The sequence below is a fragment of the Propithecus coquereli genome, unplaced genomic scaffold, assembly GCF_000956105.1.
Source record: "Propithecus coquereli isolate 6110/MARCELLA unplaced genomic scaffold, Pcoq_1.0 Scaffold134, whole genome shotgun sequence".
Taxonomy (NCBI): Eukaryota; Metazoa; Chordata; class Mammalia; order Primates; family Indriidae; genus Propithecus; species Propithecus coquereli.
This window is the reverse complement of record NW_012137636.1, coordinates 6,035,693-6,063,227: the sequence shown is the minus strand read 5'-3', so window position 1 is coordinate 6,063,227 and position 27,535 is coordinate 6,035,693. Positions and strand designations below refer to the sequence as shown.

Sequence of the window (27,535 nt, the reverse complement as noted above, 5' to 3'; positions counted from 1 at the left end):
TTTGTTTTAGTCTCATTCCTTCTAGATTACGGCACTGGCAAAATTGACTGAATCACCAGTTCCTTGTGGGCAAGAATAGATCTTCTACTCAACTTTGAAATTCTCCCAAGAATTTAAGTTTATGTCCATACAGAGTGAGTGCTGCTCAGAGCTGATGGGCCTATTGGTCTCCTAGCAAAAGGCACCAAATCTAAGGATCAAAACACAAACAAAAAGCATCAATTCTGAACTTTTACCACCATCCAGGGCAAACCTATGCCTTGTATTTGTTCATGGTTGCTGGCTGGCCCATGTTCCCTCTGTCTGCTTGAGGGGCAGACTGCCTATTCAGAGGATTGAAAGACCCCTAGCAGTGGGTGTAGGTGCCAGAAAACATAGGTTTCTTGGGCGCCTGCATTACCCTGAAAGGGACATCTGTTCAGCAGGAAGCTCCCACTCTGTGCCAGCCTTCAGAACCATCTGTCTCTTTATGCTTCCGGACACACACACACACACACACACACACACAATTCCATGTGTTTGCTGGGTGTGAAAACCAAGTTGAAAGAGAGAGAAACTGGCAATATAGAACACCTCCCTCCCAGCAGAGGCTGGAGGGGCACGCAGTGAAGAGGAATCATGATTATTCTGTGGGCTCCGCATCCCTATATGGAGGAAGACAGTTTTCTCACCCTGCCCATGTCCCCTTCCAGCCCAGCCCAAGCTAGAACAGTAATGTAGAGGCCTGCAAGACAATAAGGATCACCCAAGATGATCTCCAAAACTAAATTTCAAGGCAATGGATTTATTATAAATTCTTCAAACACTCAGAAAATGCCTCTTTTAAAAGATTTCATAAGGGAAGTTAGAGAAGCAAGAGCGAAAGTATCTTTTGGACAGATGACCTTTTAGTTACACTGAGTGGTTAGAAGACAGGGTCAGTGAGACGAAGGTCACGCAAGACAGACACATGCAAGCCATGGGCCAGGAGACTCAAGGGGCTTGTCCTACTAATGTCTGTGTGTGCACACACATACAAGCGTCTGCATTCACACATGTGTGGAAGGACTAGACACAAAAGCTATTGCTTAGATGGATCCAGTATCTCTCTATTGGGGCACATAGTTAAGCTGATGTCCAAGATGAGAAATCTGGTTAACTGTTTGAAAAATGTTATGATGATTTTATAATTTATATCTTACTTTAAGAAATAATTTGGGGCCGGGCGCGGTGGCTCACGCCTGTAATCCTAGCTCTCTGGGAGGCCGAGGCGGGCGGATTGTTTGAGTTCAGGAGTTCGAAACCAGCCTGAGCAAGAGCGAGACCCCGTCTCTACTAAAAATAGAAAGAAATTAATTGGACAACTAAAAATATATAGAAAAAAAAATTAGTCGGGCATGGTAGCGCATGCCTGTAGTCCCAGCTACTCGGGAGGCTGAGGCAGGAGGATCGCTTGAGCCCAGGAGTTTGAGGTTGCTGTGAGCTAGGCTGACACCACGGCACTCTAGCCCGGGCAACAGAGTGAGACCCTGTCTCAAAAAAAAAAAAAAAAGAAATAATTTGGAAGCTTAAGAGGCAGTTTAAAAAGAAAAAAGAGAGTGGTAGAAAATTCTAGAAAGGGGGAGATAATAGTACCAAAAATCAGAGATGAGAATTTGTACCACTGAGCACTCAATCTGACTCTCCATTCAAGCAAAAAGAGAATCATGAGAAGTGACACAGTCCTCACAATCCAAGAAAAAGGAGCATTACAAGTGTACAAAAAGATAAGCCTCCCTGGAACTGAATTTTAGGAGGAATTTACTGCATGGAAACATAGAGATGGATTGATAGATGGGTACATACTGAAAAAACATTAAGTAACAACAATTAGTGCTGCATGAAGCAAGTCAGCATAGAAGTTTTGAGTATGGGCTTTTCAGTAAACAGACCTGGAATCAGATTAGTAACTATAACACTGGACAAATTACTTAAGTACACCAAGCTTTTGATTTCTTATCTCTGAAATGGAGGTGAGGATACCCACCTATTAAGGGTAGCATTAGGATTAAATGAGATGACACAGGTAAAGGATCTTGCACAGTACCTGACTAGCAGGTGCATAAGAAATGTTGGTTCTACCTCCCATCCCTCGTCCCCGTTCACAGTGGTTGGGTTCAGGTGTTCTTGGGGATGGAACAAAAGTCAGAGGCCCAATGCCCTTGAAGGTATTTCCACAGACAGTGTACATACTACAACGGTCTGAATAAATTGCTTGTTAGATACAACAACAGAGCTTGGAGAACCTGGGGGATGGTGGCTGGCCTGCCTCCTACACTGATAAAGGTGTCAACAGCCATTAGGGAGTTGCTGCAGGGTTGTCAAGACTCAGCTATCTGGTAAGTATCTAAAAAGTAGACACTCTCTGTTGCTGATCAGAGAGAACGTGATGTTTGGGACACCATTGTCAAGTGGTGGGATTAACATCTTTTGAATGTCTCCCACAGAGAGTAGACCATCCCACCTTCACATAGAGAGGGCTGGCTGAAGACATGATTGTAGACAAAGCCAATTCTTTGGCTCAAAGAAAACATACATACACGTGAACCTCTCAAATGCTTAGAGAAGGATAAATTGGTATTCCAGAACTCTGTATCAGAGAGCACTGGAGCGATAATTTGAACTTGAAATATGTAAGAATAAATGTCACTTACTTTAAAAAAAAACCACCAAAAAATAAAATGACTCTACATGGCTGTTAGAAACATCTTATTTCCAATATCACTGTCACCAGATGGAAAAAGGAATGCACACATTATTGGATAGATGACTTAATACGTACCAATCCTTTACCATATGTCTGACTCTGTGCTAGGCCTTTGTGCATATATTATGTCGATTAATTTCAGCAAAAGAAAACAAAGGTAATACACTGAATTATCATCATCAACTATACTTATACACATCTGGTTAACTATATTAATGATACATAAAAGAATTGTTAAACTAAATTTAAAAACCCTACAGCATCATGTATATGGTCCGTAACACAGTTAAAGGGACCAAAGCAGAAAATGACCCTCGGTAGAAAAATTATAGTAATTTAGCCACCATATACATCACTTTGAACATAATTAGCAATCTCATTAACACACATAAATTCTAACACCACAAGTTATTTAGCTAAAGGAAGAAATTAACCACCATTCATTTCCACAGCCAAACTCCAGCCCCTGGCAAATTTTCTAATATCTGCACATTTCCTCAAATGATGAAAGCAGATCAACAGCACTAAGCCAAAGCAAAAGTTTAATTTTAGCAACTGTGTGTGCAAAGGCCACAGCAACAAGAAAGTCACAGCCAAGGTTACCATGCCACCTCCTAAAGATTGTGCTGTCAGAAAACCACAGATCATTTGTAAGTATTGGAACATGAAGGAAATGTTGGTGTCCAGTAACAGAATAACCAGTACACTTGGAGCACTTTCAGAAACTCTTTCCTATCCAGAACCTTCCTCATCTTCCTAAAGACACAATCACTCATTTACTCAATATTTCTGGCTTGTTCACTATGTGCCAGGCACTGTGCTAGGGTCGGGGGTAGGAGGATAGAGTTATATCAGACACAGGCACGGGCCTCCTAGAACTTACAGACGTTCTCAGACCTAAGCACAAAATCAAGGCACAGTCCTATGGAAGTAAAGGGCTTAGATTCAAAATGCAGGTATGTTAACATGCAAATAAGCTCTTCATAAGAATGTACCGTGTGTTGAACATGCTCAAATTACACTTGGGAAAATGATTCAACATCACTGACGCACTCCATTACAACTCCATTCAAACACCCACCTCAAGGTCCAACAGCCAGGTGGGGACAGGGGTTCTGTGCAAACCATGCTCGGTAGAGCCCAACCGAGCCTGGAAAATGCTCCGGGAATTTCTGCAAGCCCCAGCTCTCTGTCTCTGAAGCCACTTCACACTCAGCTTCAAGATAAGCCCCACATGACACTGGTAAACTATTAAATCTGTTGATTGCACGTCAGAACAGGAGCTATGGAGTGAAAGCACTCCTACATGGATATAAAAACACCCTCAGGCAAGAGACAGACGAACTCAAGGTGAGATGGCAACATTAAGACAACACGTGTTTTTATACTCTTCCACATACATTAAGAGAACACATGTTTTTATACTCTTCCACATACAATTTCAAAACAGTTACAGTGAAATATGCCCTAAAGTTTTGGTAAGGTTAGAAAACCTCACACACAAAGCAGTCAGGAGAGAGACTGATTATTCAGCAATTATTTAATGAGTGTGTTCTACGTGCCTGGAGCAATGCCGAGTGCAGCTGCCTCTGGGGAAGAAAGGCAACCCCCATAGTGGAGGGAAGAACAGGCACAAATGCCTCTAACACAACAGGTGTCTGTGCAGAGGGGAGTCAAGAGAATGAGACTGAAAAACCAGTTCTGCCAATTAGTATTGCCCAACTTTGGCAAGCTGCTTAGCCCCTCCGAGTTCCCCTTTCCTCGCCTGTAAAAATGCATATAACCATGTCTACCTCATGGTCACTGTGAGAATCAATGATAGAAAACATGGTCCTGATGTCAGGCACTAAAATCAGACTGCAATAATTTGAAACTGGATTTCACCGCTCAATAAAGGAGGGGGGCTTTCTGTGCCTCAGGCTTCCTCATCTGTAAAATGGGGATGATATTATAATAGTCTCTTGTGTGGTAAGGATTCAACGAATAAATTCATGCAAAGAGCTCACAATGGTTTCTGGCATGTAGTGAGAACTTGAAACAAGTTAGCTCTTGTTACTGCTATGTTCCTAATGCTATAAGAGGGTGTGGGGAAGATTTTAGAGGAAGAGTAGGATTTCATCAGGAAAGGCTGGGGGTGGGGGGAAGGGGTGGGAGAGGTGGACATGGAGCAAAGGGACAAAGTACAGAGGAGGCAGGAGAGTGGCCTGGGAGGCCTGGAGCTCACGATGGCAGCCCGTGCCCCTCAGGTCCCTGCCATCATCTGCTTATGACTCACTCAGTTCTCCAGCCAATTCCAAATCCCGACCAGTGCAACGCTCTCCCACTAGCCTCTGACACAACCAGAGGAGTGGGAAGCAGTGCTTCCACCATAGAGCAAGTGTCCGCGCTGAGCCCTGGACACACACATGTCCCTCGAGACTCTCTGAAACCAGTGCCTCACCCTCAGCCACGTTCCAGCCTCCATCATCCACCGGGGATGTCCCCTACCCTGGAACCAGAGTCCTTTTCCGAAGCCACTTAGTTTGAGCTCCAATGCCCCCCTTGGTTCATACAGGTCCTATTTACTCTTTCTAAATATATTTAATATTTTTACTTTTACAGAACACTTTTATATGACATGATTTTTTAAACCCATCTGATTCCCTGAGAAAAAGAACTTATTGCTATGAAAAGGAATGAGGTAGAGACTGATCGTTCTCTCTCTCCGTGCGCGCGTGTGTGTGTGTGTGTTTGCGTGAGTGGGGAGAGACAGAGAAAGAGAAAGCACACTAGGTAAAAAAACAAGGTGTGTAACTGTACATAATATGATTATATCTGCATAAAAGAATGGATATGCGTATATCGCCAGTATGTGAAAAAGAATTCTTAAAGAATACAAAAGGAAATGTTTACAGTGATTTTTCTTTAGAGAGTAGGCCTGAGAAATCTACAGTGGAAAAGAGACTACCTTTTCATTTAACACACTTCTATATGTCTTAATTTTATACCATGCATATATACTACTTTAAAAGTTGTTTTTTAAAGTGAGTTTTAAAAATAACAAGAAATTCCATGTCAGAGTTGATTCTAATGCCTAAATAAAACTATGTATTCTGATATATAGTAAGTTGTTGGCAAATGGTAGCTGTCTATTGCCCCTACTATTATAATTTGCATTATTACTGTGCATCAAGGTTATTTATACCCATCGCATCTCCCCTGTGAAGCTGTGAGTTTCATGGGGACATACACAGCACCTCCCATAGAGGAGATCATCCTTGCAGACTAACTAACCAACATCCACAGGAATAAGTGCCCTGCCCAACAACCCCATTGGTGAGGGAGCAAATGCATCCTTATCTCCATTTTGCAGATGAGGAAACTGAGGCTCAGTGGCATCATGTGAGTGGCCAAAAGTCAAAAAATTGGGGAAGGAGTTCAAACAAAATCCAAGTTCCAAGAAGAACTTCTCCCAAGAAGAACTTCCCATTAGCAGCAGTAAGCACATTAAAACACAACAGAGCTGACTTAATAATGCCAGAGACTGATACTGAGAACCCAGTGGGAACTGCAGCGGGAACCACTAAGAAGTAAGCTTTCCAAAACAGACCAGTGAACACCATTTCACTGTACACATAAGTAGTAAGCTCCTCCCCTGATACTAGTGAAGTCACCCTAGGGGCACACACACATGTTCATGGGCTCCAAACAGGAAGAAAGTAACCTGTAGGGAAAGAAAACCACTCCTAAGGATCCACGGGGAGCACTTGCAGGAGAGCCCTGCTAACCAGCAGGGAAGCAGGAGGCACAGTGGTGCTGGGGGGCTGACGGCTAAAAAGAGTCGCTTGTTGAATACAGGCTCTACCACATGACCTTGGGCAAGTTATTGATCCTCTATGGGCCTTAGTTTCCTCATTCATAAAAATGGGGGTTAGATGAGATTACAGACATAAAGTAATTAGAATAATGCCTGACATAAAAAGCAGTCAATGAATGTTAATTTTGCATTTTTGTTTCCAGTATTATTCAAGAAAAAAATAAAGCCATAGTCAGAGAATAAACATACCACACACACACACGCACACACACACACACACACACACACACACTCCTCACCCCATCCCAAGAAGAATTATTTGCCCCCTCTTACCATATTTTGCACAAATTTCTATTGCACCATCTATCATAGATAATAAAATTAGTTGTGTGCAGATCTGTCTCTCTTCCTTCTCACTGGGTGTTTCCTGAAACCAAAATAGGTTGCATCTTACTCAGTTTTTATCCTCAATGCTTAGTATTTGGAAAGTGCATCTACATGTTTGTTAAAAATGTCTTAATGGAATGAAAAATCTTAAATCATTTAGACTCATAGAATGACAACTGCAAGCAACAGTCTGAAATTCAGTTTCTTTTCACTTTGTTGATGTCTTTTTAGATGGTTCACCATAAAAGTAATATCTATAAATAAAGCTAACTTGGGCTCTGATGTCTATTAATGCACTAAACCATCAGCCCCATAGTTTCTTTTGATGTTCATTTAACTTCATTTCTGCAAAGGTTAAGCCTACACATTTGCTCAAATGAATTCAATTTGTTAAGGAATCCAGCCTACCACAGACATACTCAGAGACCCAACCAACAGGTTCTTTCTAGAACAGGGAAACACAGATGCCCTTTAACACATGTGGTAGCTGCAATCAGTGCTTCTCACAGATTAGGGTGGGGGGACATGCATGGAGGAACTGACATTGGAAACTCTAACTCACTTCCAGGAACATGGTCAAATTCTTTGAATGAGATAACTACTTTAACATTTCTGCCAAGTAGATTGTGAGACTGTGAGCTTCAAGAGTACATTAATAATAAACCTTATTCCATTTCTGTATAATGCCATGATGTTTGTCCTCAGATGCAACTGTGTGGTTCAAGATAAAACACTGTCTAGTACGATGCTTATTGTCTTTAAGTGTAAGTTCCATCTATCATGGAGGCCAGATTCATTCCTTGCCTAAAGCCAGTAATGTGTCTTTTGGATAAAGTACAAACTTTGGGAGTTAATAACTTCATTACATCACATGGCCTATCCATTATAATAACACAGCTGTGAGGCTGGATTCCGCTGGATTCAGCTATTGTAATCACTCAATCCAACTTCTTTTACACAGCTCAGTTGATACCTACAGAGGCAGTACAAAAATAGTTCTAGAAGCCATTTTTTCACCTACAACAGTGAGTGCTGACTATGTGCTACACACCATTCTAGATGCTGTGGCTCCTGAAAAAAAAAAAAAGACAGAAAAAAAATGTTTGTTCTTATGAGGTTTAGTGAGAGAAGACAAAAAATAAGTAAATAAACAAAAGCTAATTTCAGATAATGATGTTTGTTAAGAATAATCAGAGAGGCCTTTCTGATGATGCTGTATGGATAATGAGAAAGGGGTGTCCATGCAAAGATTGCCCTCTGCACAGAATTTAACGTGGCTGTTCTGTACATATTTATGTGAAGCTCTGCAGAAGAACCATATGGATCAGTTTTGCAGGAGGTCACAGCTAAGACAACTTGAACTCAACTCCATGCACCCAAATCCCTGCATCCCTAGATCACTGGCAAGATCTTGTCAGATCCCTGTGTGTAGTCTGGACATTTGGGGAAAGTCTCTGTTGTTTTATTGCCTGTAAACACAAAATGGTCCCCAAGATACCTGGTAACAGACAGAAATAATATAACAAAATTAGGCCGGGCGTGGTGGCTCACACCTGTAATCCTAGCACTCTGGGAGGCGGAGGCAGGAGGATCGCTTGAGGTCAGGAGTTCGAGACCAGCCTGAGCAAGAGCAAGACCTCATCTCTACTAAAAATAGAAAAAATTATCCAGGTGTGGTAGTGTGTGCCTGTAGTCCCAGCTACTCAGGAGGCTGAGGCAAGAGGATTGCTTGAGCCCAGCAGTTTGAGCTTGCTGTGAGCTAAGCTGACAGCATGGCACTCTAGCACAGGCAACAGAGTAAGACTGTCTCAAAAAAAAAAAAAAAAAGTTGACTATTCAGAACTCTCATTATCTTATTAAAAATAATATCCCTTCTCTAAACTTCATCTGTGGAGGAGTGAGCTACAAAGGCCTAGAGAAGACGACCAAGGGGTCAGTAGCTGGACTGGACACTTACCATATACTGGTGCCCAGTGTCCATGCCCCCTTTCCTTGGCAGTAGAATACTAATCTCATTCCTCGTTCTCAGACCATCAGCTCTGAGAAGACCCTACGCCAAGCTCCAAGAGGGAAGCCTGACCCAGACCTGAATCAGTGTGCACATCAAACCTCCTCCTCTTCCACAGGAACTATTAAGGGATGGGCGTGTGGCCCAAGCTTCGCTAGTCCAAATGAGCCCTAGAATTTGTGCAAGAGTACTAGAAACACTTTTTTTTCCTGGTGGATCTGAACTTAGGGTCATGTGAGAACTAGCTGCAACAGATAAGCCTGGCAGAGAAGGAAGCCTCTACAGAGCAGGGATGTGGGACAATAGAGTGAGACACCCCGGGTCCCCATGCCTTCATCAGAACACCTGGATCAAGCTACATCTAAATCCAATAGACTCTCAGGTTCTCAAGCTCATTGGTTAATAAATCATCTTTTTATTTCTTATACTAATTTGAGATGGTTTTTCTATCACATGCCACAGAAAGAGTCTAAATACATACAACAGGTAAATTCTCTTTAATACTAAATTTTTGAGAACAGAACATGCTTCTTAATATATTTAGAGAGCCATTTGTACAGCATTCTAGATAGTAAGAGAAAAATGAGGTCTCTTCTGATTTCCATTAGTCAGCAATTCTTTATTTGACACATATTATGGGTTCATACTGGTGCCGGCGTCTGTGGAAGATGATGATGTATAAACACATTGCTTCCCTGGCCTCAAAGTGCATATTCTACAGTCTACCATTATTACCAATGTTTTAGTGATCCATAGCACTTTGAGGTTATAGAGCACCTTTAAAACACTAAACTCCATAGAATTAGACTAGATTAATGAAAATCCTTGGTCATGAACGCTCACCATTGTTTCATGCACGGCCCCTTTTCATTGAGTGTCCACTTACATCATCTATTTCATCTTCACAACTGGACAGAAAAATCGAGATTCTGAGAAATCACCCAAACCTCACAATTAGTGAGCACCAGATCCAGAATTTTAACTGTGTTCCTCTCACTCCCCACTCATCTGCCTCTTCACTTAAGTATAAAAAAGGAGGTTCCTCCCATCACACTAAAAGGAGCCACACCAAACTGGCTGTGTTTGAAGGGTGTAATTCAAAACAAACACTTCACCACTAAGCACAAAGTCAGAGTTTAAAGAATTGCTTCTAGTCTACTGCTAATTTTGCATTTTTGAATGTGGCCATTTTAAAGAAATTTTGCAAGAATTCAGTACCTGAATTCAGTACCTTTTTTTTTTGCACAAGTTAGTACCTACAGACCCACTTAAATATTCAAGCCAGACTTAAATCAGATTTTTTCAGTACAATAGGAGATATCTTAAAGTATTCATGAAAAACATTTTTTTCAAAAGTCACCTCTTTAAAATGTCATTACTGCCTTTCATCAGTGGCATTTTCTTCTTGCAGATCAATAATAGGTCTGTTGTGCCTTTCTCGGTTCCACTGGCTCTGACTGAAGCCAATCAGGTAAGAAAAGGCACAGGAGTTTTATTTATTTAATCTGGAAATAAAATCACCTAAAAAATACTGTTTAAATTTTTACAGGTAATTGATTTTTACTTCTTTGCCTGAAATGACTCTCCCCTTATTTTCCTGGCATTTTAATTTGGTAAAGTGTTTCACTTTACAGAAATAACACTCTACAGAAAGATTAATGTTCTTTGCATTGGCTGATCAATTTGGTAAAATTGTCTTATTTATCTTAAAATACAAAATCCTCTCCCACACTATAAAATTCGGGGTGGGGGTATACAGAATATAAGAGTAAAAGAAATGAAATGCTTCTACAGTAGTGGATGTTAACAGGGGAAATTAGCCATGACCCGGGTCTCAGATCCTTCAGACACCACCGGTAGACCTGGGTCAGAGGCCTTGTCCCAGAAGGGCTCCAATGCCAGGCCCATCATCTACAGTTGGTACTGGCAGTACAAGATGGATTGGTACCATTTTCCTTAGAAATATAAAAGTTCAATGTTGAAATGTTTTCCTTCTACTCACAGGCACAGCAGGAAACAAAAAAATGATGAAATTCTATAAACAGGTAAGCTGGGTATGGAAGAGAAATGTGGTTGATGCTGGCAATGAGGTGCACTTACAGCCAAAACAGACGAGAAAGAAGGAGAAATTGTGGCCCACGAAGCCACCAAAGACAGTTAAAAAGAACAATACCATGATGCAAAGTGCTTGAGCTATGGGGTCAGTCAGGGCAGGTCTAAATCCTGGCTTAGCCACCCTCCAGCTACCATCTGCCAAAAAGCTGAAAGAACTAATCGATTAGTTTAGTAAGCTTGCGGGATCTGAGATTATTATATAAAAATCAATTGTATTTCTGTATACTATAAATGAACAATCAGAAGTTGAAATTTCTAATAATATCAAAAATACAAAATACCTAAGTATTACTAAATCTAAAAAGAGATTGTCAAGCCCTGTATACTGAAAACTACAAAATGTTGTAAGACAAACTAAAGAAAACCTAAAGTAATGGTGAGATATACTGTGTTTATGGTCAAAAGATGTGATATTGTTAAGATGCCTCCCCAAATTCATCGATAGATTCAACATAATCCAAGTATAGCAACTGACAAACTGATTCTAAAATTCATAGGGAAATGCAAAGGATCCAAAATATCCAAAGCAATTTTGAAAAAGAACAAAGACAGGGGACTAATTCAACCTGATTTCATGTCTTAGTATAAAGCTACAGTAATGAAGAAAGTTTGGTATTAGCATTAAGATAGACAAATAGATCAATGGAACAGAAGATCTGTACATCTGTATAGACACGCATGTATAGAAAACTAATTCTCAACAAAGTCAAAATAGCAATTCAATGGAGAAAGGATAGTCTTTTCAACAAATGGGGCTGGAACTACTAGATATCCACATGCAAAAAATTAAGTTTCAACGCATACTTCCCATCACATACAAAAATCAACTTAAAATGGATCAAAGACCTAAACATAAATCCTAAAGCCGTAACACTTACAAAGGAAAACATAGGAGAAAGTCTTTGTGACACTATATTAGTTTTCTATGTCTGCCATAACAAAGTATCACAAACTGGGTGGCTTACACAACAGAAATGTATCATCTTATGGTTCGAGGCTAGAAGTCCAAAATCAAGGTGTCAGTACAATTGGTTCTTGCTAAAAGACTATGAAGGAAGGACCTGTTCCAGGCCTCTCTCCTTGGTTGAAGATGCCTGTCTTCTCCCTATGTCTTCACATCAGTCTTCCCTCTGTACATGTCTGTGTCTAAATTTCCTTTTTTTATAAGGACACTGGTCATACTGGATTAGGGCCTACCCTAATGACCTCATTTTAACTTGATTACCTCTATAAAGACCCAATGTCCAAATAAGGTTACATTCAGCAGTACAAGGGATTAGGACTCCATCTTTTTTGGGAGGACACAATTCAACCCATAACAAACACCTAAAGCACGATAAAAAAGACAAATTGATAAACTGGACTTTTATTAAAATTAAAAACATTCTGCTTTTTAAAAGACAATGTTAAGAAAATAAAAAGCAAGTCACAGATTGCAAGGAAATATTTTCAAATCATGTCTGATAAATGACTTATATTTAAAATATACAAAAACTCAAATTCAGTAATAAATTAACAATTTTTGGAATGTACAAAAGAACTGAACAGATATCTTACAAAAGAAGACATGGTAGGTGGCAAATAAGCACATGAAAAGATGTGACTCAACATCACCAGATGTTACAGAAATAGAAATGTTTAAGTCACAATGAGAAACCACTTTTTACCTATTAGAATGGTTAAAATTAAAAAGACTGATCATGCCAAGTGTTGCCGAGGATATAGAGCAACTAGAACTCTTACACCCTACTCATGGGAATGTAAAATGGCACAAATTTGGGGAAAAAAAGTATTGCAGTTTCTTAAAACATTAAATATGCAGCTACTATATGATGTAGCCATTCCACTTTCAGGTATCTACTCTAGAAGAGTGCAAGCTTATATCCACAGAAAGTCTTGCATATGAATATTCTTAGCAACTTTATTTGTAATAGCCCCAACTGAAAACAAACCAAACGCCCACGAACAGTGAATGAATAAAATACTGTGGTATATACCCATATAATGGAATAGTAGTCCATAATATAACATGTGAACCACTGATGCATGCAACAACATAGAAGACTCTCAAAAGTGAAAGAAGGCTGCTAAAATACACCATATAAATCCATATATGTAAAATTCTAGAAGATACAAAATAATTTATAGTGTTATTTCTAGCAGATAATTGGTTGCCAGGGGATACGCATATTGGGAGAGGGAGGCATTAAAAAGGGTCAAGAGGAAACCTTTGGAGATGATGGCTTTGTTCTTTATCTTGAGTGTAGTGATGGTTTTGGTGCACGCATATGTCAAAACTTATCATACTGCACACTTTACATATGCACTATTTATTGTATGTGAACTCAGTAAAGCTAATTTTAAAATACGCATTTCCTAGTCAGATGGCCTACTGTTTCAAGTCCTGGCTCTACCTCTTCCTGGCTTTGTTATCTTTTACAAGTTATTTCTAAGCTTCACATTTTCCAGCTGTAAAATGATAATTCATAACACCCATTTCACAGGGTCATTGTGGATATCAACTGACAACTAATCTGATTTCTGAAAATAAGAGATAATCAACTGTAGCTATTAAATAACAACAATAATAAAGTCACTCATTCTTACTTTCTAACTTCCTGTAAACACTAATTTGAAAGCCAAGAGGTACAACCCACACTTTTAGAACCTGGAAAGCTGAGTCTTCTGTACTTTGTCATTCAGTGTTTCGGACTGTGCTCATGGAAATGAGTTTGGATAAATCAAAAAGTAGATTAGCAGAAAAGTCAAAAGCAAGCTTTTCTGATCACCTAAAATCGTATTTTCAAATGTGAGTTGTGGCCTCCCCTGCTATAAACACAATAGGCTTAAAGGATTATACAATCTCAGCAAAATAACACTCCTTACACATATGTTGGCCTTCCTCAGCTGCGGTTGGCAAAACCACGTTCCAGTTTTAAAATACACACACACACACACCCCTCAAAATTTTCAACTTAAAGGTCTTTTTATGTATGTTCTGTTTAGCTCAGACCCTCAGGAAAGACAACAAAGGGAGCTTCAACGAGTTGTCCCCTTCCAAAGATCATGTGGAACCTGTGAGGTCAGGCAAAGAGAAGACACTGGTTTAGGCAGCACCCTCCTCATATTTGGGTGGAAGACAAGACCTGCAAAAATGCCCTGAAGCACTGCAATAATTGGTAAAAGGGCAAGATACAAAAGTATTTTGCTACAACCTTGGAAAATGACATAAGGAAAATTCACAGGCCAAAGGCATTAAATGTCAAGTCAGTAAGAAGATAGTTTGAAAACATTTAAAAGCTACATGGTCAACAAAACAAAAAACTTCTGGTATAATCTGACTCAAAAGATCACAGCATCACAGCAGTGATTTCTAAAAAAGGTAACATAGTTTTAATGTCCACGAATCTGGCTTGTTAAGTGTACACCTTCAAGAACTTTTATTTACTGCATCTTGAAGAAATATATTAAAGTCTTTTTTAACCCTGATTAAACTGTGTGTGATTTTTCTAACCAATGGTGCTATACGATCTCATACACATTAAGTCATTTGGGGTACAAAATATCATGTCTAAATGCTAGGAGCAAACTTGAAGGAGTAAAAACCACAGGGAACAAAACACTGCTGAAAACCGCACAACTTGTAGGAGATGCTCAGTGTCCAAGTGTCCATCCCCAGCCTGCCTCACTACTAACATTTTTAATGCCAAATGGTTAAGCTGATGCTTTATTCCCCTGTAAGTTAAGGGGCTGAAGATAATCAAGGCTTAAGATAAAACAATCAGGGAAAATAAAAAGGAAAATTTCTATGATTTGTCATATTTCTTCCCTCTCTCTTCCTAAACCCAGCTCATGAGAGCCAGGAGCTGGAAACAATATTCTGACCTTTCATTTTTAAACACAAAGATGCCACAAAGAAAAAGATCAATATATTTTTTGCTGATAAATTTGGCCACCTAGAAAGTTAAATCTTCTATATATCAAAAAAAAAATTTAAATAAAAATGACAAACTAGGGGGAAAGGTAAAGAAAAAAGACAAGGGTTAATATTTTTAGTATATAAAGAGCTCTTGCATGAAAATATGCATAAAATATGAATAGTAATTCACAGAAGAAAATTATAATAATCACTGATATTTGTTCAATCTCACTCATAATCAGAGATGCACACATAGCAGTGTAGTATCAGAGCTACCTATCAGACATAAAATATACAGTTTTAATGATAAGCATGTTGAAACTTACTTGAGAACAATTTTTCAATACGTATTAAAAGCTTTACATTTTTTCCATACTTTTTAAATTTCCGCTAGAGGAATTTTTCCCTTATCATAAGGAAAAAAATGGAAAATACATAAAAAGAGGAGTATTCAAAGATACATGCATCAGAGCATTGTTTATAATCTAAAAACTCAAAAGCAACCTAATTGTCCAACAATAGCGGATTGGTTAAATCAATGATGGTGCAGACATGAAGTAGACTATCATGCAGCCATTAAGAATGATGCTTTAGATGTAGATTTATGAGCAAGGAAAGTCAGTAATGATATATAAACAAAGTAAATAAAGCCATTTCAAGAATGCATATTTTGTCTAATCCCACTGTCATAACATTTGTTGTATAGAACAAAGTTTGGAAAACTATACATGAAAATGTTGACAGTACATCTCTGGACAATAGAATTTTGGCTGTTTTAACATTTTGTATCTCCTATAAACAAGACAGAGTCAGGCACACTCCGATGATTAAGAGCACAGGCTCTACAGTCAGCTTGCCCCAACACTTACCACCTGTGTGACCTTTTTCAAGTTATTTGATCTTTCCATGCCTCTGTTTCCTTATCTGTAAAATGAAGATAAGAGCAGTGCTGATCTCATAGAGCTACTGGGAATACTAAATGGTAGGACTTCTGGAACAGTGCCTAACACCTAGTCAGCTCAATAATGTTAATTATTATTATTTTCTAACATGTATTACTTATATGACAGATAATAATACTGACAACAATTAAGACAAAAATACCTTGACATTGACAAGGGTGCCAAGATAATTCAATGAGAAAATAATAGTCCTTTCAACAAAAGGTGCTGGCTGGGACAACTGGATATCTGCACACAGAAGAATGAGGCTGGACCATCACCTTATATCATATGCAAAATTTAACTCAAAATGGGTCATAGACTAAATGTAAGAGTTAAAACTATAAAACTCTTAGAAGAAAACATAAGAGTAAATCCCCATGACCTTGGATTAGGCTCTGGTTTCTTAGATGCGACATCAGTAGCATAAGCCACAAAAGAAAAACTTGATAAATAGGTCAATATCAAAATTAAAAGCCTTTGTGCTTCAAAGGATATCATCAAGAAAGTGAAAAGAATACATACACAACTTTGGAGACCACCAGGGAAGAAATAATAGCCTGAACTCTGCTATTGATTGTGTAGATGGACAAAGGCCACTAGAGTCAAGAAATATTTCACAAATTGAACAGACACAACTTTGTGATTGTAACAGTAGAGAGAAACAGGAGGAGGGAAGCATGACCCCCATATTTGTGGCATTGGCAAGTGGATAATGACGACGTCCCTCACTGAAATAGGGAACGTGCAAGAGCAGCAAATCTGGAATGAAAGACTTTACACAGATTTCATTTGTATTTACTAAATTGAGGTGCTATGGGATTTCTAAGCTAGGTTGGATACACAGGAACACTAGGAACACTAGGATACATTCACACTAGGAACTCAGGCCACAGAGGCCCCAATCCAGGGTCCCTCAGCCTCTCAAGAGATCTCCTTTCTGCCTTCAGGGGTCAGCTTGTGACCCAGGGTCAACCCTGAAGAAGTTGGTCTTCCATTCTTAGCCTCCAGACATCCCTATCCTTTTGTGCACCTTCAATGTGATTTATTCCAAGATTACTGAGGTAAGGCCACATGCCAAGAGCTATCCTGGGCACTGAGGTATAAAGAAGCCAACAGATCCCCTGCCCTAAAGAAAGCCTAGCTGGACAGGGGACAAAAGAATGAAAGCAACATCAGGACCACATGGCAAGTGGCTCTAGTGAGGTCTATGCTGGGAGCTCTGGGCCCAAGAGAGGAGCACGTACTCCTGCACAGGAAGGATGGGCAGACTCCAGGGCAGAGTGCTTCTGGGAATACAGGCTTTACAGATGAGGAGAAATCAAATGCACAGAAGAGAAAGATGGCCAGGAACATTTGGGGGATTCAAGTATTTCAGAATGGCTGTAGCTCACCGTGCAAATGAAGAAATCCTTTTATGTCAGGAGAGCAGGGAATCACTGAAGGATTTTGAGGTGGACAGTGCTTTGATAGGGTTCAAAAAGGCAAGGAGTAAAAAGAAAATACTATTCTATCAGCCAAATCCGACGTCTCAAAATGCAATACAAATGTTAGTTTATAATGATTTTATAATATGCTAATGTACTAAGAGCAAACTGGAGAAGTCGTCCTAGCCAATAGGTGACCAACAGCCCCTAGGGAGTGTAACCACCAATGCACTTAAAATTTCTGAATCTCTTAATTAAACCTGAAAAATAACCAAAAATAGACATACAGAACTTCTCTGCATTTTTTCCTCTTTTATTTTTTCATAGGCAAAAAAAGAGAGGCAAATTAATTTTATAAATTCTGAATTCATTTTTCTGAGATAGTAAGCATATAAAGTGACTTCCAACATACCAAAGTTATAATATGTCCTTTTTTCAAAATTGTCCACTCAAACCAAATCCCATAGACCTGAAATACAGAAATGTAGAGATACCTTAAAATTAAGACAGAAAAATACACAGATACTTTTTAGGGAATAAAAACATTTTGTGGGGCCGGGCATGGTGGCTCACATCTGTAATCCTAGCACTCTGGGAGGCCAAGGCGGGTGGATCATTTGAGCTCAGGAGTTCGAGACCAGCCTGAGCAAGAGCGAGACCCCATCTCTACTAAAAGAAAGAAAGAAATTGGGGGGACAACTAAAAATATATAGAAAAAATTAGCCGGGCACAGTGGCGCATGCCTGTAGTCCCAGCTACTCGGGAAGCTGAGGCAGAAGGATTGCTTGAGCCCAGGAGTGTGAGGTTGCTGTGAGCTAGGCTGACGCCACGGCACTCTAACCCGGACAACGGAGTGAGACTCTGTCTCAAAAAGAAAAAAAAAAAAAAATATTTTGTGTAGAATTGCAGCTATGTTTTTCTGAAAAGCACACTAGAGCCTCAAATCCTGGCAATCTGTACAAGGATAAACTGTATTCAAACAAGGCCCGCAAGAGTTCAGTCTGTGACAGACAAATTTTACACAAATCTAAATTTTACTCTAAGGAGCAAGTCAAAATCTTCCGGACGACGGAGAGATCATATAGTGCTTGTTTTCATCACGATTGCCAGGAACATAAAATTCAAAGCCATGTTTTGCATTGCGGTAGTTCCTAGACCATCAGTCTGGTAAAACTCTTATGACCTGTGGCACAGGGTACCCATATTTCTCTGCTGCCAGATGCTTTGCTACAGAAACAAACCATATACAGGAGAGAAAGTCCACGAAACTAACATCCGCAGAGGCTACGTAAGTGACTTTGAGGGAGAGCTCCTCCATTCACCCTCCTTCCTAATAAAACTGTGATCCAGTTCTACTGCGGCCATCAGCAGAACTGATGTTTTATCCCCAATGAAGCTGGCCACTAAATGCCACCCTGCTCCAGTGATATCTGAGCCCTCTCTTTGATATTCCTACATTCACAGAACATTTGATTTAAAAAAAAAAAAAGTCTCCCGGGGATTTTATAGTATGGAAATGAACTCCATCAGACTCTTTATAGCTTTTCCTTAAAATCCAGGGCACTGGACTTCTGACAGCTTTGTAGACTTTTTTCTAAAATTTCCACTTTGCTGACCTCTCTAAACAGATTATGCTCAGTGGAAGTTCCCAGCTTCAAGTATGTTCTTTCCACAACAACTTTTTTTGAGAAGGGAGAAAAGCAGAGAAGGGTTAGAGGATGGCATTCTTACTTACCACATATCAAGTACCTCAGTCGTGGAACAAGTCACAAAATTCAGTACCACACAGCAAGTGATAAGCAAACCGAATACTTACTCTCTACTTCCACTTGCCTTCTTAATATTTTTTTTATATTTCAGAGCTGTATTCCTGAGCTGAAGCATTTTGTATGTACCAATGAAAGTTACTTGAACACATAATTTGAATTCCAGTCATGTCTTACTCTGACATTTTCAATTTATGCCATCAGCTGACACCCAGTTGATGTCTGTCAACAAAACTTGGAACACAATAATTTTCCTAAGGTTCACAGAGTCCTGGATCTAAACTGAAATGGGTCCTAGTCAGTCCCCCGCCATTAAGGAAGACTACAGTTACATGCTCCTCTCTCAGGAAAAATTAGTTGCCTTTCATTTAAAATTTCTGAAGAGGAATATCTAATACTCTCTCTTAAGATGTCCTTAGTGTCTCAATCTAACAATCAGGAAGATTTTTTTTTTCACTCTTCATGTTTAAATATATAATCAAGTTGCCTCAGGAACCTAGTACCTGTTTCAATTCTTTCTACTCAAAGCCCCTCTTACAATGTCTGGCATATAGTGGATGGTCAACATACATTTAAAGAATATCTAGAAAGCTGGGCATGGTGGTGCACACCTGTAGTCTCAGCTACTCAGGAGGCTGAAGCTGGAGAATCACTTCAGCCCAGGAGTTCAAGCTTGCAGTGAGCTGTGATCGTGCCACTGCACTCCAGCCTGGGTGACAGACCAAGACGCTATCTCCAAAATAAGAAAATACCTAGAACAGAGAAAAAAATGAACAAAGGAAGAAGGAGAAGAAAAGGTAGAAGAGAGTGAGGGGGGCAAAAAAAGAGAGGAAGGGAAGGAAGAAGAGAACAAGTAAATACTAGGAAGAATCAAATGTGAATCCAGCACTTAAGAAATTAACAATAGAGTAGCAAAGATGTGAAATGTACATAAATAGCCATAATACAACATAGAAAATATTAAAGGGTCACAAATACAACATTAGAGAAAATCAAAAGAAAGGTACATAATTTCCAGTCAGGAAAAATCAGGAGCAAGTCCAGAGAGAAGGTAATATTTGAGGTGAGCTTTGAAGAACAGGTAGATTCTAGGTAAGTGATGATAAGGGATAAGTGTAACTCCAAGCAGAAGTCATGAACATGGGAAATCATGGGGTGATGGGAGAGAAAGTGGTTTAAGGGGAGCATGGAATATGGGATGGGGCCCCCTTAGTATCTAGGATTATAAGCAGACATATTAGTAATTATTTAGGAGAACATTTGAATGAATGAATAAATGAATAAACAAATGAATGAATGAATAAACAAACAAATGAATTAGCTTAGGCCTGGCGCTCTAAAGATAAAAGAAGAATATGATTATGGTTTCTATAATCACCTGTTAATGTCAATTGCAAATTACACTTTTATCTCTGTAAAGGGCCTCATGGGAAAGCTTTCTTTCATCAAATTAGATCTATTTGAATAAAAAAACTGATGGAATTTTAATTACCTCACAGTGTTTTGCATGTTACTTTATTTTAATCCCAGGAATACAGGAAATCAATATGAAATAGTTTGTTATTTTCCTATTACCGACATAACAATCCAGTGTAATTTTGCTTTCTTTGCCTCTCTTTCTTATTTCTGATATTTTTAACATTTAAAAGCAAACCAAAAAAGGCTTTGCTCCTGCTCTTCCTCTTTCCTATTTGCTCCCCATCATTTAATGCACACACACATCAAAGACCAGCCAAGAAATCTGTCAATGAAGTCCTCTCCTGTTGGCTTTTGTGGCTGAGTTACTGCCATTAAAGAACTAAGAAATAGGACATACTGCCACACAACTGGTTCTGGCAGAAATGTTAACTCTAGAATAAGACAGATAAAACAAAATCAGTGTAAAAGCCAGTGGGATTAGTGAAAGCTTTAACGCACAGCTTGCAATGGTCAAAATCTCTTGTGACCCATGATGTTGCTTAAAGATTACATTTGCTGAAAAACAACCTCAGTCATTGTCATTAAGTTCTAATTGAGTTTTCTCCCTAAGGCTATCAAACTTCCTCTACAATATGATGATTTTTTTCATATTTCAGCGCTAATGAATTTTAAGTCATACGTCAGAAGAATTTAATCTCTTTTTTACACAGGAATGTGTACATAAATGTTCACAGCAGCTTTATGTGTAATAGCCCCAAACTGGAAACTATCCAAACATCCTTCAATGAGTGAATGATAAAACAAACCGTGGGGCACCCATACCACAGATGACTTAGCAATAAAAAGGAACAAAGTATCAATATATACAATTTACACTGGGAGGGGGAGCCAACCTTAAAAGGATGCATACTGTATGATTCCATTTAAGAACCATCTATAAAATAACAAAATTATGGAGATTAAGAACAGAGTAGCAGTTGTCAGGGATTAGGGGTGGAGGAGAGGGGATGGTGTGACTACAAGAGAGTAACATGACGGAGTCTTCTGCTGATGGCACAGTAGTCTCTTGATTGTGGGGGTGAATACGCAAGGCGATGCATGTGACAAAACTGACACACAGAATGCGTGTGTGCAAAACTGGCGAAATCTGAATAAGCTCCATGGATTGTACCAATGTTAATTCCTTGGTTTTGAGATTGTACCATAGTCGTGGAATATGTTAACCCCGGGGGAGCTGAAGGGTAAATGCACAGCACTTCTTTGTCTCTATGAATCTATCATTATTTCAAATTTTAAAATTTAAAAAATATGCAGTCGATTCATATTGGGATATGCCATGAGGTTTATCCCTACTGAGTTGAACAGTACCTAATATAGAACTGAGCGATAATAAGGTCCAAAATAAACATTTTTTGAAGAAAAGAAGGGAGGGAGGGAAACGGAGAAAGAAAGTGTACAACCAACCCAAGCAAATATAAAATTGACGAAAACATGATTTGGAGGACAGTTTATTAATATATCTGAAGCTTTCAATATACCTTTATACAATGGAGGCATTAAAACCAACTTTACAAGGCAGTTGTGCAAATTAAAGATAGACATATATACATTTCTTACATATGTATATATGTGTGTGTGTGTGTGTGTGTGTGTGTGTGTGTGTATGTACATATATCGAGAGAGAGACCACTTAGTAAATGCCTGGGAATCAAGAAGTATTAATTCTCTTCAAATAAACAAAAAAACAAACAAAAGAAAAGGAAAATTCTCTACCATTGTACTTCTCATTCCTCACTCCCTACTCTTTCTTCTCTCATTGCATAACCTTACTTCTTGGTGAAATTATTTCCTCCTCCTTCAACAGCTATCAGAGACAGCAAAGATTAAACATAAAATCAGAGCTCTTTTCATCCATGCACATCTGCGTAGGTAGGCCCGAATTTAATCACTGAACCCCTGAGCCACAGTTCTGTGAGCTCTCAGAAGCATGGAATCCCGTACACAGTTTGGCCACAGGACTGGAATCCTGTAGCACAGTTCTTTTAACAAGAACCGTGCTTTGAACATTTAACACCCAAGCTCTCTCTCTACCTCTGTCTCCTTCCAAAGGCAACTGCAATTCCACTTCCCTCAGTGAATATAGTCTCCCAATTTTTTTCCCTTTTAGTGAATTGTAATGACCTGGACAGATGGCCACACACACTAGAAAAGGGATATCTCCAAGTACCAGCCCAACGAAGGAATCTATCCAAGGGGCTTAAAACGGAGCAGTCAAGTACGCCAGTGACCGGCAAAGCAGGAAATGGTCCCAGAACCAGCTGACAGAAGAGGCAAATGTCCCAGAATGCAATCGGTCCTCTCTGACCACCAGGGTCAGAGCACACAGAGCAGAAACTGAGCAGGGAGCTCAGAACCAGCGGTGTGAAGAGTTACCTGCTTTTCAGAAGACACTTTCCTATTTCCAAATGTGCCTACTTATTTACATGAAGGTCAGTGTATGCCAGACACCAAAAGATGGCATGAGAGAGAAGCCAGACACAAGGGACAGCCTGATATCCCAGGCCAGGATCCAAGTCGGGGGTTAGAGATGGGGGGAAGGGGCTTAGCAGAAACCAATGGGGCATGAAGACCACAATTGGGGTTACGTATGTATTCACAGCTTGAAGATGCTGCAGAAACAGCTCAGGACCAGGAGGACCTGACCCCAGAAGGGCTGGCTGAGGCGTCCAGGACAGGACAGACCACAGGAGGAGCCTGGCAGGAGAAAGCGAGAACAGGCTCCCAGCGAGCAAGTCCTAATGGCATCAGAAATGAGACAAAGAGGTAGGTTCGCCGTGGAAGGATTTCACTGCAGTGGGGAGAGGATGGGAAGGTCAGTGATTGGCTGACTCCAATTGGCTTGGCCACGCCTACACATTCAGCACCAGGTTATGAATGGAATTCCCAGTCCGTATTTACAGCCAGAGGTCACACAGGGAAGATACAGGCCCCATTCAACTGCTCTGTTCAGGAGAGAGTACGTTTTCTCTCTGGTCAAGAGGAGGAGGAGCAGAACACCTGGCGAGTGGTGGCTGCCTTTTCAGGCCAACCAAGTTCTGCCAGCTTCTGTTTCCTTGTAATACCTTCCCAGGAATCTGCTCTGCTAATGAGGGCCCTCCATCTGACAGCTGGTTACACAAGCTGCTATCAGAAAACAAAAGCTGCATGTTGAGGTAACCCATATTCTCCTACCTCACTCACTCATACACACACACACACACACACACACACACGCACACACTCACTCCCCAGTACAATTTGGAAGCTGTAGTCAGAATGAATCAACCACCAAATAGAACAAACGCTGCTTCCCAGATAATTAGAGTTTGGATTGAATTTTCTCCAGCTTAGCCTCAGCATTCCCACTTTTTCATTTGCCAGACCCACAGCCTGCACTAAACCTGGGTACTTGCATAGGGCAAAGCTGTCCTCAGCTTATAGTTTTAGATGGAATGCTAGTGTCCCGTCCTCTAATCTGTCATCTTCTCTTATCCTTCAGTAGCCACCACAAAAGGGATTTGCTGTCCATCTCAGAACACCAAGAACATACTTCAGTCCTCCAAGAACAGCATTCACTGGGACAAGAGAACTCCAGTTGAACCCCTGATCTAGTCACGTTAAAACAATCTTCACCACTACATACCTGTTAGAATGGCCCAAATCCAGAACAATGAGAACACAAAATGCTATTGAAGATGTGGAGCAAGAGGAACTAAACATACTCTTACCGTCAGATCTGGCAACCATACTCTGTGTTATTTACCCAAATTAACTGAAAACTACGTCCACACTAAAAACTGCACACAGATGTTTATAGCAGCTTTACTCATAATTGCTAAAATTTGGAAACGAAGATATCCTTCAGTAGGTGGATGGTTAAATAAACTGTAATATATCCAGACAATGGAATATAATTCAGCATTTTAAAAAAATGAACTATCAAGCCATGAAAAGACATAGAGGAAAGTTGAATGCATATTACTGAGTGAAAGAAGCAAATCTGTAAAGGCTGTAGGATTCCAACGATATGACATTCTGAAAAAAGGCAAAACTACAGAGACAGTAAAAAGATCAGTGGCTGTCAGGGTGTGGGGGAAGAGAGAGATGAATAGGCAGATTTTCAGGGCAGTCAAATTACTCTGTATGATACTACAATAATGGATACCTGGCATTATGAATTTGTCCAAACCCATAGAACGCACAAAACTAAGAGTTAGCCCTGATGCAAACTATGGACTTTCGGTGATAATGATGTGTCAACATAGGTTCACTGATTGTAACAAATGTTCCACTCTGGTCGGGGAGGCTGATAGTAGGGGAGGCTACACATATGGGGGCAGGGAGTATACTAGAAATCTCTGCACCTTCCCCTCATTTTTTGCTGTGAACCTAAAACTTCTCTAAGAAAATAAAACCTACTAATTTAAAAAAAATCTTCAGAGACTGACAAAAGCCAAACCAAAAATATGTTGACATGCAAAATTAATGGTATATTGTATGTGTGCTTACGTTTGGGTTTGAATAGATACCAAGTTATAGTATTCTAAAGCAATACTGAATTTACCAACATGGGAAAATATAAGACTCCAAATTTATCACAAATGAAATAGCATTGCTTCAATATTCTTTGCAAACACGAAGAAACACATCAAAAATGGTAAAAAAAAAAAAAAAGCTAAAGGAGGGAATTTTTTTCAATCAAAAATCACAACTCTCATCCTCTATAGAGATGAGCTTGTTATGGGCTGTGCTGTAAAATACTGCAGAAAAAAGATTTTTTTTTAATTTCTGTCAGTTTGATGTAATGATTACCATTTCCTCAAATTCTACACTTTATGTTTTCAGAGCAAGAAAAAAATCGGATGTAATAACGAAACCACTGAAACCACATTAAATCTTCCAAAATCAATCAGAAAAAAGAGCATAGGCAAGTCTTCTTGAAATTCAGACTTCATCACCTTTAGGTACTAACAGTAAGAATAAAACTTAAGAATGTCCTTAACAAAGAGAAGGATGCGAAAGCTACGCTGGCTCAGAGCCAAGCCTTCCTTCTGATCAACAGCTAGAATGATGCTGTCCAATAGGCACGCTGAGTCACAGATGTAATCTTAGATTTTCTACTAGCCATGTTTTATAAAACAAACAGGTAAAATTAGTATTGATAGTATATTTTATTTAATTCAATGTATCCAAAAATTTATCATTTTAACATGTGGCCATGGTTGCCACATTTCAAGGGCTCAACAGCCACGTGGGTACCGCACTGAACAGCAGATCTAGACTTGCAGTGTAAATCTAAAAGGTCCCAAGCTTCTCCCTCTCAAATGTGTATCTAGTCATTCAAACACACATATTAAATCCCTTCACACGTTTCATTATTCTTAGTACTAAATGTTCACCAGAGTCAGTAGCAGTAGCACCTGAGTCACCCCTTTAATCTATGCAAACCGTAAAAAAGGTCAAGATCTATGCCAATGTGCAAAGCAGCTCAACTTCAGTTTCTTACTGTTTGTATTATTATTGTTCCTATTTTATTTCCAGTTTATATCCTTCCCATTTGCTTTCTTACTTTTTATTTTTATTGTACACTGACAACTTACAGGTATAGATATTTATGGGGTACAAAGTGGTATTATGATTTATGAATACAATGTAGAATAATTAAATCAAGGCAGTTAATACATCCATCACCTCAAAGACTTAACATGTTTGGAGTGAAAACATTTGAAATTTACTTACTTAGTAATTTTCAAATTCACAATATTATTAATGATATTCTGCACTTGGTGCAACAGATGTAAAAAAACACACAGTCCTCCTGTTTAACTGAGATTTCATACCCTTTGACCATCACCGCCCCACTCCTTCTCCCCACCCCCCTCAGCCTCTGTAAGCACCATTCTATTCTCTGCTTCTAGAAGTTTTAGATTCCACATCTGAGTGGAAACAATTAACAATGTGCAGAGACAACTTAGACAACCTACGGGTTGGGAGAAAATATCTGTAAGCCCTACATCTGATAAGGGATTAATATCCAAAATATATAAGGGGCCCAAACAACTCAACAGCAAGCAAAGCAACAACAACAACAACAAAAAAAACCTAGTTAAAAAATGGGCAAGGGATCTGAATAGATATTTCTCAAAAGAAGACACACAAATGGCCGGTAGGCATATTTTAAAAATGCTCAACATCACTAATCATAAGGGAAATGCAAATTAAAACCACAACGAGGAGATATTCTCTCACACCCGTCAGAATGGCTGTTATCAAAAAAACAAAAGGTAAGTGTTGGTGAGGATAAGGAGAAAAGGAAATCCTCCTATACTGTCTACACTGTTGGTAGGAACATAAATTAGTACAGCCATTATGGAAACTATATGGAGGTTCCTTGAAAAACTAAAAACAAAATTCGCATTAGATCTTGCAATCCCACTTCTGGGTATTTACCCAAAAGATGTGAAAACACTTTGTTGAAGAGATGCCTGCACTCCCATGTTCATTACAGCATTATTCATGACAGCCCAGTGACGGAATCGACCTTCCCATACTGTTCGGAAATTTGAGAATTTCTCATCTCAAGTTTACCTTTGTGATTCAAACAATGTTGTACATAGTTTTGTTTTAACAATAATCTACAGATTTTAAAGAAGCAGAAAAAATTAAGAAATCATACGTGCAAAGCTATGTAGGGCCTGCACCAAAGCAGAGGCAAGTACAGTGAGGGCTGGGAGCAGAGAAGAGGCAGTGTGGAGGAAAGAAAAAGGGGACGGGCAAATATCACAGCATTTCATAGAAACGACCTCAAGAAATCAAGAGTTTAAGAGCAGGATTCTCATATTTAATGACTTTCACCCTAACAGGTAATGCGACTTAGGTTTAAAAAATTGCATAAATGTTATAAAAGGGATTTTCAAAGCAATGAACATTGATTACATGCACCAATACATCTGAAAAGGCTAGAAAGCACAAAGTTTAGGCAATGAATTCGTG

General features: G+C 39.4%; 1 protein-coding gene across 1 annotated transcript in view; it reads right to left on the bottom strand.

Annotated features, from left to right (window-relative positions):
• Positions 1-27,535, bottom strand: part of PDE1C (phosphodiesterase 1C, calmodulin-dependent 70kDa) — a 556,088-nt gene that overhangs the window by 263,251 nt on the left and 265,302 nt on the right. The window lies entirely within an intron of this gene.